The sequence below is a fragment of the Trichosurus vulpecula genome, chromosome 1 (assembly GCF_011100635.1).
Source record: "Trichosurus vulpecula isolate mTriVul1 chromosome 1, mTriVul1.pri, whole genome shotgun sequence".
In the NCBI taxonomy this organism is placed as follows: Eukaryota; Metazoa; Chordata; class Mammalia; order Diprotodontia; family Phalangeridae; genus Trichosurus; species Trichosurus vulpecula.
This window is the reverse complement of record NC_050573.1, coordinates 983,710-996,629: the sequence shown is the minus strand read 5'-3', so window position 1 is coordinate 996,629 and position 12,920 is coordinate 983,710. Positions and strand designations below refer to the sequence as shown.

At 52.5% G+C, this 12,920-nt stretch overlaps 1 protein-coding gene and 1 pseudogene across 3 annotated transcripts in view; one reads left to right on the top strand and one right to left on the bottom strand.

The window, feature by feature from the left end:
• Window positions 1-61: 61 nt before the first annotated feature.
• On the bottom strand, window positions 62-1,399 carry LOC118831662 (annotated as a pseudogene).
• Window positions 1,400-7,538: 6,139 nt separating this feature from the next.
• LOC118834700 (glutathione hydrolase 1 proenzyme-like) overlaps window positions 7,539-12,920 on the top strand; it is a 45,771-nt gene continuing 40,389 nt past the window's right edge. For 2 of the 3 annotated variants that reach the window (XM_036742139.1, XM_036742142.1), the window contains exon 1: window positions 7,539-7,740. The gene's annotated coding sequence lies outside the window, so the exon portion shown is untranslated. Of the gene's footprint in view, window positions 7,894-12,920 lie in introns of all 3 variants that reach the window. The other variant, XM_036742140.1, reaches the window with a different exon arrangement.

Sequence of the window (12,920 nt, the reverse complement as noted above, 5' to 3'; positions counted from 1 at the left end):
CTGCTTCGCGCCATAAACAAGAAAAGTGACCGACCTCGCCTTTGAACCTTCAACATCTGCTTCACACTGCGTGGCAGTAATACCGTGCATCATCCTGCATTGGGTCCCGTGTTCCTGTAATGCCAATGATTCGATCCTCGGATCCTCCCGAAGGCTCAGCAGTTTTGATCGATGCTCCTGATTCGTGATGTTCTCGTTTGATTGCCAATAATAGATCCAGCCAAATCTGTGGGAATAGTTACTTGTGCCGTAATAATGGACCCACCGAGATCGCCTTATGAGCCGCAGACCCCTGCTTAGGAATCATCGCATCTAGAACCACCCTGTGGTCCATAAGCCATCTGCCATTCAGAAGGACTCCATGTATCTATTACAGAGTCCCAAGTTTCATCAGCACTAAAACCAACCATGCCATCATAACAGGTCTTCCTCTTCTGTCATAAACCTTAAAATCTCCTCCTCCAGGTGGTGGTGAAGGAAGAGGAAGATTTCAAGCTCTGCTACCACCCCTGCCACAGGTCCAGGAGGAATTGGTGGGGATCCTTTTCGAGGGCTCAGGTCATCATAATCTCTTCTAGATGGGGGCATAGGACATCTACCATGACCAGGGGGCAATTCTATCGATGCCTCCTCTTCCTTGAATGGGAAATCCTACAGGTGTCCCTGTCAATCATCAAACATTATTGTGAAACCACCATAGTCATACATTTCATCATAGAAACTGGGATCATAGGGTTGTGCCTGTCCTTTGATGGGAGAATCAGATATAAGATTATTTCTGCATCCGCATCCCTCTCTGGCTTTCTACCAGTAAGAACAACTCTATGTGAAATGAGGAAGGCATTCCTGGAAAAGCTTGATAGTTGTCTGAGCATCCTCCTGAAGTTCTTTGATTTTAGCACCTTTGACCCCAGAAATTCCTCCTGCCAGACTGGTGAACTAACAGGCTTAACCCACATTCAGAGTTATTTTCTTTATAGTGCTGGCAACTTAAGTGTTTTACAGCATCAGATTCAAGCAGGAGCTGGTTGGTTGCAGTGAGGGATGGCAACTGCGAGCCCTCTTCCAAGGTAGGGATGATTTTCTTCAGAATTTCTCCAATTGTTTCAATATCTGCACTGATAGTCAATATGGGGCCACTGCTCTCTGGGACTGAAACCTTGGCATTGTAGTCTGTACGAAGTGCTTTAATATCTTTGTCTCCTTTCTCTATCACTGCTCCAGTATTCTTGTTTTGAAGCAAAATGTGCAGTTCAACCATCTGGGCAGTGTGTCTAGATTTTTTAAAGGCTTGCTTATCCTCTGTATCTTCAGCAGGGCACTTACCAAATTCACCATTGGTTGCTGTACTGGGGAAGGTTTCTTCTGGCTGCTCAGTTTCCATCTTCTCAGATTAAATGGGTAGAGAGTCTGTAGGTTTAAGAGCAAGTGAAATGCCAGCCGACAGAGGTCCATACCATAGAGATACACAGAGGATAATTCCAGATACTTTCAGTGACATAAAAAATAGCCCGACAAAGTCAGAGTTGAGAGAGCAGGTTCAAATGTGAATTTAGACCTTCTCTGTAGCCCTTGGGAGCTTCATTGATGCAAAAGCACACAGATCTGAGATTTAGCAAGGAGCTAAACAAAGGCTCTGATGTAGGGAAGGAACCAGACTTGTGTAGACAAAAAGCTATACGGCCTGTAGGATGATTTTACGGTTTCTTTTGGGGGTTGGAGATTTAGGGACAGGATAAGTCTTGCAAGATAAGGATGAGAGATGAGGATGGATAAGGGAGACAAGGAAATTCTATGACCCAGGATGGGGGCAGGGAGGTCCAGGATAAGAGGGAAGTTTTATTGTAACTCAAGATAAGGGGGAGAGACTCCAGGGCACCTTCAGGTTAGAGAATAAACTAGAGGCTTCACCAAGTCAGCTCTTAATGTTAATTTTAACTCTTAGGGCACTGTTTGCATCCACATCAAACCCATTGGAAAGCCATACACAAATGGTCCAGGAACTCACGTCAGACTCATGGCAGATATAAGGTGGGACAGTAACCATAGGGATACAGAAATTACAAAGAAGCTTCTGAATGGAGAGTACCAAGGACAGCTCTGGTCTCCTTGGAAAGGACCTGGACCTGATGCACATACACCATCATTTGGGGAAAACTAGAGAGACTGACTTGACTTTTGTTACAAATGAGGAGAAAAAAATCCACACCCAGGCTAAAGGCATTGGAGAAGAGAGTGGGCCCTTGGGATTCACAGGCAGAGTTCAGCCCAGGCCTCATCAGCAATTCTAGTGAATTCTTCCCTACCTGGTATCATAGGACCTCATGCAGTGGTGCAAGTAAAAGTTGGGAATATGTCCTGTACAGTGGAGCACAAGCAGCCACTGCGTCCCAGTCATTCCAAGAGAGACAGTTGAAGAAAATCTCTTTTCTTCTTCTAGGAGGTGCTGGCTTTGGAGGATTCAGTCACAAAAAATACCCGTACTTTAGATACATGGAAGTAGCTGTGGAAGACACTGCTGATGGATATTCCGTCCCTGCTTTGTCCAGACCCTTTGGGTGGCAATGGAATGTTAGCACTAATTGGAACCAATTACAGTCTGTTCAGAATACTGAGTATTGCAACTCAAGCCCTGCACATTCAGACCATCCACAAAGTTTGCATGGAGTGCGAGGAGTGGTGCTGCTGGAGGAAGCTTTTCTGCTCCATCCAGTGGCCCTTCTCTTCTTCATGCTGAGAAGAGCCTTCACTGTGTGACTCAGGGAAACTGGGTCCATCCCTCTGCTTTCCAGTGACCCAAGGAGCCTGACATCGGGCTGTTGTCTTGATGCCACAGTGACATCAGGCTCAGGGGACACATCCTCTCCATGACCTCCCTAGAGCCTCCCTCCCTATCACTAGCATGGTGGCTGTCTGCTGCAGCTGGCCCAGGTTTTCCTTAACCTCTCGAACAGGTGAGGACCCAAATGGCTTATCAAGCGTGAGCCTTCCTTGCTCCCTTGGCTCATTGGAGGCACCATTTTATTAAAGCCTTCCTCCATCTCACCCAGAGGGCTGAGGGGGTGTGTGTGTCACAAACTCAAGTCCAATAGCTTTTTCCTATCTGATATATTCCCGTGGTTCTGAGCATTCCCATGGCATATCCATAGTGGCTCAACCTGATCCTAATTCTTCCTAGGTGGGCTAGCCTTGTGTCCCCTAACTCAATGACATTGATCTCCCCAGACTTCCCCAGCACCCTTAGCTCTATACACAGGCCTCTCCCAAGTGTCAGGAAGCCCTGATTGACACATCAATACTTTTAAAGTGGCAAGAAGATCTGGCCAATAATAATGGGAGGATCGCATCCACGATGCCAATATTTAACCAATTCCCCAAGAACACACAGCTGACTAAACAATGTAATCAAATCTAGCATCCAGGCAGTCCTAGCAAACAGCATTGGAGTAACAACCCAGACAATCAAAGAAGTCAAAAACCACGGGGCATTCTCACTGGGGGGACCACGTACCAAGTGTCACCATAGATAGATGCTTGGGTGGGCCACAAGGCTCCCAATAGATGAGATTGGAAAACAAATCGATTCTAAAACCAGCAGCAGAGGGAAAAAATGACCTCTGGTCCAGAAGTAAAATCCAACTGGCAGAGTGACTTTGGCACAAGGGAAGATCATAAAACTGGCCCCCAAAGCTAGAGGGAGTCAGCCAACAAGCATTGATTAGGCGCTTCCTGTGTGCTGGGCACTAGCTAGGAGCTGGGGATACAAACACAAGCAAAACGAGACATGGGCCCTGCCCCCAAGGAGCTTATATTCTAGTGGGGGAAGGTATAAAAGGAAGATACAAAGGCATGTGGGGGGACAAAATGTGGGGGGCAGGGGAGAAGTCTGGAGTGCTGCCTAAAGATGAATGAACCTTGGTGGGCCTGGGCACTCTCCTTAAATGGAGGGTCTGGGTGGAGCCATCACTTTATTGGGGGAGGCCTTAAGGCTAGAGGGCACCCCTAATGTGTGAAGTTCAGGGCTGGAGTGAGGCTTCAGGATGAAGAGCTGGGGCCTGGCAGCAAGAGTCCTGAGGGTTGCCTTGGCAAGGTTAGGGACCCCTTCTTCATCAGGAGTAAAGGGGGAGAAAGTGAGGAAAGATGCCATTGGCATGTGAGGGGAGGAGGAAGCGAGAAGAGAGCTTGAAGTAGGAAGTGTGGCTAGTGTGGTTCTCATGGCAGGTGGGGGAAGGAGAGGGCTCCATGTGAGGCTCAAGGAGAGACAAGGGAGCCTTTAGATGCAGATACAGAGATTTTGGAAACAGCAGTAGGAGAGAGGGCTTCAGGCATTGAGGATGAGATAGCAAGTCTGGAAGTCTGGGGACCAAGAATGGCGTTGAGAGGGGAATGAAGGCTGGCCTGACTCCGGAAGGAACTGATCAGCAGGAGGAAGGCGCAAACCAGAAAAGACTGGGAATGGAGCCTTCTCTCCGGCCACCCCACTTCTCACTCTTGAGGCGGCTCAAGCTTCCAGCTCGATCTTGTAGGTGGATCTGTTTGCATGTTGTCTCCCCTGGCAGACTGTGAACTCCCTGAAGGCAGGGAGCTCCTTGGTGGCTCCCTCTGCTTGGCCTTGTCTCTGTTTCTGACCCTCCAAGGGAGTCTAGCCCCATAATACAGGGAGGCACAGACCCAAGCGTGGCCCTTCATTATTCTCTTGAGTTGTTTGGACTTTGCAGTTCCAGGGGGAGCAAGTTGCCTGTCTATCCTGCAATACTTCCAAGGGAGACCATGGCCCCCCAGAAACCCCCATTCCTGCTATTTCACCCAGATTAGAGCTGTGGGACTAGAAGGCAGTTTGGATGTTTGGGGCTCACCAGGCTATTGGGGGAGGAGGCGGGAGGAGGGAGGTCAGAGAAGCCCTTTCCAAGGGAAGTCCAAAGCCCGGAGTAGGGAGGGGGAACTAGGAGTCTGGAGGCCAGCTGGCCTCTGGGAAATGTGGGCCTCAGGGGACAAAAGGGGACCCTCTTGTAGGTTTAGGGGCCAGTGTTAGTATTCTGAGGGGTTTTCTGCCTTTTCTGTGGGGTGGAATGATGGCTGTCTCATAACCAGCATATTCATAGTTACCTTGAGTGTCTTGCATGGGCTCTGAGAACTTTCAGTGGCAGGATCTGAACCCAGGTCTTTCTGATCACCAGTCTGGTTCCCTGGTATCCAGGTTAGGTTAGCACCTCCCTCCAAACAAGAACCCAGAGCCACTACTCAGACACGAGGCTTGGGTTCAAAACTACAGAATGTTTGAGCTGAAAGCTTGCCTGCTGTTGTCCAGGGGTGTCTAGCCTCTGCTGGAATCTTCTGAAGGCAGGGGAGCTCAGCACATTTCCTGTTGATAGCCTCAGTTTTCCTCTTTGTCATTGTTCAGATCCCAGCTCTGCCCTTCACTTCCCTCTGGGGGCCTCAGTTTCTCCCTTTGTACACTAAGCAGGTTGGGACAGATGACCTTGGCAGGCCCTTGCAGTTACGGCCCTCAGATGAGATGCTCAGGGAGGTGGCTTCCAGGCCCTTCCCCTGCCTGAGCGCCCTCCTCTGGACACACTCTTTCCTCCCAATGTCCACCCTAGACTGGGGTGCCTAGAGGTTAAACCCAGGTTTCCTGACAAGGTCTGACCATATGGATGATACTAGCTGGCACTTCAGGGTTGGCAAGGGCCTCTGCACATTGTAACTCCATCAGCCATCAGGCACCAAAGCGGACAAATGTGCCAGGTGCTGAATGTGCTGAGCTCAAACCAGGCCCTGCCTTCCAGGAGTGCTCAGACTAAGGGCAGCCCAGCAGGCATGCCACCTGCTTGGCTCTGGAAGCCGGACCCTGAAGACCATTGACCTAAGTGCCTGGCACCACTCGGGACCCCAGATCTTTTTCAGAACACCTGCTGACCCCTGGTGGGTTCTGCCTCCAGGCTTTCTTTGTCAAATGGTCCCAGAGTGGGACCGCAGACCCAGGGAGGACATCTGTCTCCCTGGCATGTCCTTGGCTTGAAGTCATTTAGGGATCTCCTCCCTCCCCAGGCCTACCCCTGGGGCCATGGGCTGTCCTGGGGCCTGAGGGCTTGGGGCTGGGTCTTCCTCTTTCTCCTCCTCTACCTTCGGCCTTCCTTCCTGTGGGGGAAGTGGGGAAGCTGGTTTGGCCACTTTTCAGGCCAAACCTGGGGCAAAATGAGCAAAATGCATAGACTGGGGGTTTGTTCGAAAGTGCCTGGGCTGATAAGCGGCCAGTTGGCAGTCACAGGTTCCTCCTTTCTGAAGTCCCTTCCCAGCCGCCCAGGTACCTCGCCCCCAGTGACTCCCTCCCCACAACCTCCTCCCTCCAGGGACTAGGACTGGCAGCTTCCTGGGGCCCAGTCTGAGACGCTGCCTTGGCCAGAGTCCTTCACATGGGCGCTTGGGACGGAGCCGGCACCAGGCAGGCCCTTGGGATGGAGCTGGGACCAGGTGGGCCCTTGGGAATGGAGCTGGGACCATGTGGGTGCTTGGGATGGAGCTGGGACAGTGCCTCAGTGGGGCAGCTGGCCTGTTTCCTCCTTACTCACAGCCAGACTCCAAGGGATGGCCTCAGGGTGGTCTGGGCTCCCTCTCCCTTCTCCCTCCTCCCTCCCTTCCTTTGGGAGCCTGGAGGGGGTGGGGTGGCAGAGGGCAGTGTTGGGAAACTTGGTTTTTCTCTGGACTCGGGAGACCTACAAGGGCCCCCTCTGAGAATCAGGTTTTCAAATCCAGAGGATTGCCAAGGAAACCAAATATATTGGAAGAGTTACCAAAATAGACATTTTGAAAAGCAGTTTCAGTGACTCCAGGTGAAGAATCCCTGCTCCCGAGGGTCTGGACTCTGACTGGCCCTCAGACCCCAGGAACCCTCCCTGACTGGGACTGCTGCCCTCCCAAACGCTAGTGCCCTTAACACCCTGGCCTGCATCAGAACAGCAGAATTAGGAGGACCCTTGGTGACAGATCATTAGGGTCCATCTGCCCATTTTACAGAGATGAAAACTGAGGCTCAAAATGGCCTAAGGTCACTAGAACCCACATCTGGAGGCTGAAAGGCAGGCCCCTTCCCATGGCACCAGGTCAATCTTTGCAAAGTTATGTCTGGAAGGAGGAATGAAGAGGAGCGAAGGCAGGGCCAAGACTGGGGGTGGGGGGGGAAGGGAAAGGCAGCCTTCTCCTGCAGGCTGGCTAGGGCCTGGAGGCGGGGAGGGGAAGGTCAGGGAAGATCCGTGAGAGTACAAGCAGCTTGGAATAGGCCTTGAAGGCAGTTACAGACACAGAGGGACACCTTGGCAAAGCAAACACCATAACTCAGAGGAAGAAACAGGTGGCCCGGAGGGGCCCACCCATGTCCTGGATCACCCCGGGGGGCGGGGGGCGGTTAGTAGTGGAGCCAGAAGCGGAGGAGGCGCTCCGGGCCCCATTGGACTGGAAAGCACCTTCTCGCCCCTTCCCCAGGGCGGGGCCGGCCTGACTCCACCCCGCTCCGCCCCTCTCGCTACCTGGCTGTCCCCTGCGGAGCTGTCGAAGCACTTTGGTCCCCAGGGCGGAGAACAGGAGGGCATCCAGCCCGGCAGGCCGCCGGTCACCGGGAGAGGCTAGACAGGCGGAAAACGGGAGCCTGCCACAGTGGGAGCCCCAGCAGGATCCAGGGAGCGAGCTAGCCTAGGGCAGGACCTTCTCCGCTGCAACGCCAGGGCTGTGCACCTGGTGCTGACGGTGAGCGGCCAGCCCCAGGTGACTCCTGTCCGTCCGTCCGTCCGTCGGTCCCTTCCCGGGGCCTCAGTCTGTGCGCCCCCTGTCCCAGTCCCAGCCCCAGCCCTGCGGTTAGTGCTTAAGTCCGTCACTTCCAGCCCCCGGCGCCTGGCCTAGGTAAGGGCCCCCTCCCTGCAGCCGGTCACAAGGTTCCTCTTCTCTGCTTCCCTCGGTGCGTCGGTCCCTTCCCGGGCCCCTAGCCTAGCTGGGCGCCCACTCCTTATTCAGTCCCCCGGGCGTCCATTTCTGCAGCGGGTTAGTCGGTCAGTCCGTCCCTTCCCACCGAAGGACCCGAACCGGTGTCTGTGCGCCCTCAGCCATCCCAGCCTTCCGGGCATCTGGCTGGCCTTCCCTCCCCAGCCCACCGGTCTACGTGTCTGCCCCCGACCCTCCATAGGTCCTTGCAGCTTTCTTACTGACTTTTCTGCCTTCTCCTCCCCTCCCCTCCCCTCCCATGTCTTGCCTGCCCTGAGTGCCTCATTCCCAAGCTTACGCTGGGCCAGCCCAGCTGCTTGGGGGCAAGCCTTCCCAGCCTCCTCCCCCAGTCTGCGGTTCGGGCTACTGCAAGTGGCTCAACAGTCTTTCCACTCCTCTCTTCTCCCGGCTGGGTTTCTTCAGCTCAGTGAGGGGCCCCTCCTAGGCCCCTCCTATTTGTCTCACTCTCCTTTCAAAGGACAGAAGGAGAGACTGACGCCTCGTCCCTTCCCCAGGGAGGAGTTGAGCCCTGTCCCTGAGAACCTGTGCTTAGCCTGGGCTCCATTGGAAAGATCCTCACAGTCTGTTGTTTCTGATGACCAGCAGCCTCAGGAATGAAGGACTGGCCAGGCCAGACTGGGGAGGGGGCCCTGGAGGGGGCCTGGCTCAGCCACTCCTCACCTTCCCCCTTCCCCACCTCATGCAAACCCCTGCCTGGAGCTGGGGACTTTGCTGAAATCTGCTGTGTGTGTGTGTGTGTGTGTGTGGGGGGGGTGTTGGACCTGGGTGTCTCCGGGTATCTTGTGTGCACTGGTATTTGGGGGCTCTGTGTGTGTCTCTGCCCAGATCCTGCGCAGGGATGGTCCAGGAAGGAAGTAGCCAAGTTGGGGGCTACAGCCAAATTCAAGATTCCTGGAATGTAGCAAGGAAGTGACTAGAAGAGACAATGTGGGGACAGAGAGAGAGTCTTTGCCATCCCCTCATTGCTCATTAAGCTCCCCGTCTGTCATGTCCTCCCCTCCCGCCATGAGCCCTTTGGGTCTGGCCTTGTTCCGGGATGGGGATAGAGGCACTCCCTGCCTCTGAGAAGCTTACATTCTGCCATGTGTGTGTGTGTCTGTGTCTGTATGTGTGTTTGTGTGTATTTGCGTGTTTGTGTGTCTGTATGTGTGTTTGTGTGTATTTGCGTGTTTGTGTGTTTATTTGTGTGTTTGTGTGCATATGTGTGTGTTTATGTTTGTATGTCTGTGTATATTTGTATGTTTATTTATGTGTGTTTGTGTGTATATGTGTGTTTGTATGTGTGTGGGGGGGCAGGATAGGCCAAATGCAGAGGAGTCAATTGATCTTCCTTGTATCCCTGGAGCCTAGCCCAGTGCTGGCACATAGTAGCTACTTAATAAACGCTATTAATGGATGCTACATAAAAAAGGGACTCCCAGACACCTGATGGGGGTGGAAGGGGATCTGGAAAGGTTTTTGGGAGGAAATCCCACTTGAGCTGAGCCTTGAAGGAAGTACAGAGTTCCAGGAAGAGAGAGAATATCCTTGTCATTAGGTGAGGTGTGCTGGAATAGAGTGCAAATATGGAATCAGCCTGGAAAGGTGAGAAGCAGAAAAATTTGGGTTTGATCGTGGTTGCGATAGTGAGCCATTGAAGCGTCTGGAGCAGGAGATTGACGGTGGTCTGACTGGGAAGATGACATTGGCAGTGACCGACCAAGTGCAGTGCATCTAGAGACTGATGCTCAGCTGGGTTACACCAAGTGATAGCACCCAGGGGAACAAAGCTGGGAGCCCTGAGGGCAGGCTGCCCTGGACCTTCCAAGAGGGCTAGTGGGATGGGCTGGAAGGATGAGAGCATGAGTTCTGTTTTGGATATATTGAATTTGAAATGCTCATGGGACATTCATATGGAGATACCCAGAAAGTCATTGGGGTTGTGGGGCTAGAGTGTGAGGGAGACCAGGGTAGCCCATTCATCGTCTCTCCTAAGACTTCTCTGCCTCCCAGCCAGCTCCCCGTCCCTTCTATTCTTCCTTCATAGCTCCCCTGCCTGCTGGTACGTGTCCTCGGCAATTAGCACAGTGCCTGGTCTGCGGTCAGAACTTACACATTCATCCTCTCTGTCTCTGCCTGTCTCTGCCTCTGCCTTTGTCTTTGTCTCTTTGTCTCCCTGTCTCTCCCTCCTCTCTCTGTCTCTTCCTCTTCTCTGTCTCTCTGTTTGCCTCTCTTCCTCCCTCTCTTGCCCTCTCACTGTCCCTCTTTCTCTCCTTTCCTTCCTCTCTTCTCTCTCCCCATCTCTTCTTCCTTCCCTCCCTCTCCCCTTTTCTCCCTCCTCTTTTCCTCCCTCCCTCCCCTTCTCTCCCCCTCCTCTCTTGCCTCATCTTCCCTCCCCTCTCTCTTCTCTTGCCTCCCCATTTGCTCTCTTTTCTCCTCTTTCTTTTCCTCCCTCCCCCTCTCCTTTGTCCCTACTTCCTCTCTCCTTCCCCCACATCTCTCTATCCTCTATCCTTTTATCTAAGGGTCACCGGCATAGAGGTGCCAATTGAGCCCATGAGAGCTAACGGGGTCACCAAGTGAGGAGCATAGAGAGACGGTGGCGGGACAGAGCTTTAGGAGGTGCTCGTGGTTAAGAGGCAGTCGGGTGGCTCCTGAGCCAGCAAAGGAAGCTGAGGAGGTGTGGGCAGATCAGTAGGAGCAGAACCAGGAGAGCGGGGAGGCATGGGTTTGGTCACATCTGACTCTTTGAGACCAGGTTTTAAGGGGTTTTCTTAGCCAGGATGCTGGAGTGCTTTGCCATTTTCTTCCAGTGACGGAGAGAGAGAGAGAGCTATTTCAGCCGAGGCCTAGAGAATCCTGATTCAATAGAAAGCAAGAGCTAGGATGTGGCTTCCTGCAGTGATCTGATTTTGAAGGGGAGACGAGCTCTGGCGCCCCAGCTGGAGGTGGGCGGAGGGCTCCTAGGTGTGGCAGAGGGAAGCTTCTGGAGGTCAGAAAGAGGTTCATTCCTTCTTTGTATCCCCAGCACCCAGCACAGCACCTGGCACAGACTAGGGGCTCAATAGATCAATCCCTGACTGGGTGGTTTGTGAGTGGCAGAGGAGGAAAGAGTGGATAACAAGAGATTGAAAACTGCGGGGGCCTGGGGACAGGGAATGGTAGAAGAGGCAAAGCCCTGGTAGAGATGAGAGGCACTGATATCGAGACTAGTCTTGGCTAAGACAAAGGCCACCTCATCCCCTGAGACTGGATCAAGCAAGGGAAAGAATGGGAAACCATGTGGAGGAGCTAGGGAGGAGGTGGCCAGATGGATGGCCTTACTTCAGTCAAGTGTAACAGCCCCTCTGGAGTTACTTCTTAATTTATACCTAAGGGGTGTATGTGTGTGTGTGTGTGTGTGTGTGTGTGTGTGTGTGTCTGCTTATTCTCAGGATTCTAGGAGTAACCCTGTGGCACTTCATTCCTGACACTGTAGCTCACAAGCCCCCACTGGTGTGTGCTTCCTAGCTATCAGTCAGTAGACAATTAGCTTTTAGCAAAGGCACTTACCAAGATGGTGTAGTAAGGCTAGTCAGTAAACAACATCCTCCCCCTCCCCCAAAGCATAGGGAGCACTCTCTTACAAATACGTGTTGCATCCATGGAAAGTCAACCCTAAAGTCAATCCATGTGGTCAGCACCAAAGTATGATGGTAGTGAGGCTCACATGTGGTGTATACATGGTCACTGAGGTAACATACAATTCCTGGTCCTGGAAGTCATTTCTTCCTCCATGGAGTTGCTGAGCAGCTACCCTTAGGTGGAGCTCTCTGCCGGGTGGATCATTCCGAATGTGCTTCTTCTTGAGCACATGGCCTCCTTTCCACCATGACAGGGCACACTCTCTGAAGCACACTCTCTGCACTCATGTTTGTCCTCCACGTGTATCTTTGCTCATGGCTGGATTGTCTTCTACTGGTCCAGGATCTCTCTGTCAATAACAAGATCAATAGTGGGGAGTGGGAGAATAGAACACCCTTCTCTGGGCTTACTCTCCCCTGCCCCCACCGTTGCCTGCTGATACTGATAGAATGGCTTGTCTCTGATGGGCCGACCAACTCCCAGACTGGCATGGAAAGTTCCTCCTTCATGCTCTTACCCTGATTATAGTAATCCAGGTGGTGGTAGAAATCTTACCCTTACGAAAGGATGAGGTGAGGTCTTGACCTCACAGGGGATGGAAGGGGTTGTGTTAGTGTCTTGAGGGGAAAAAGATGAAACTTAGAACAACGTTGTGAGAGTCAAGCAGAAAACAGGCAGCATGGAGGGCCCAAAAGATCCCCAGTAGTGCCATTGGGTGTCGTGTGCCATTCAAGTTCAGAAGTGCTGACCAAGGGGAGAGGGGTGGAGGGACCAGAAGCCGTGGTGAGGATGGGTTTAGGAGTGAGACACGGAAAGCTGAATAGACCAGAAGCTGTGGTCACAAAGAGGAATGTGTTGGGCCTTACAGACAAGTAATATTTGTGGGCAATGACAAAATTGAGGGCAGGACCCTCCCTGCACGTGGCTGGACTGGAGGGAAGGTACAGGTCCTAGATCATGAGTCAGTCACAAATATTTATTAGGCATCAACTGTGTGTCAGGTACAGTGAGGATGGTGTTGGAGGGGATATCAGCATGGAAACTGTAGGTTGGGGAGGAAGACAGAGGGAGAATGATGTGAAGACCAGGATCCAAAGAGGACGGGGAGAATGTACCTGGAGGGAGAGAGCCCCGGAGGAGAAGGGGTTGTTGAAGCCCTGTGCAAGTGGAGGGTCTGGAGGCAGTGGGAAGAACAAGCAATGAGTCTGTTCTTCCTCCTGAGCCAGAGTGGTGGGTTTCTTGAAAGAAGGGGCATCTGGGGAAAGACTTCAGAGAGGAGATGGAGGTCCCAGATCTAGGTCTTAGGGGAAGCTGTTTATTCAATC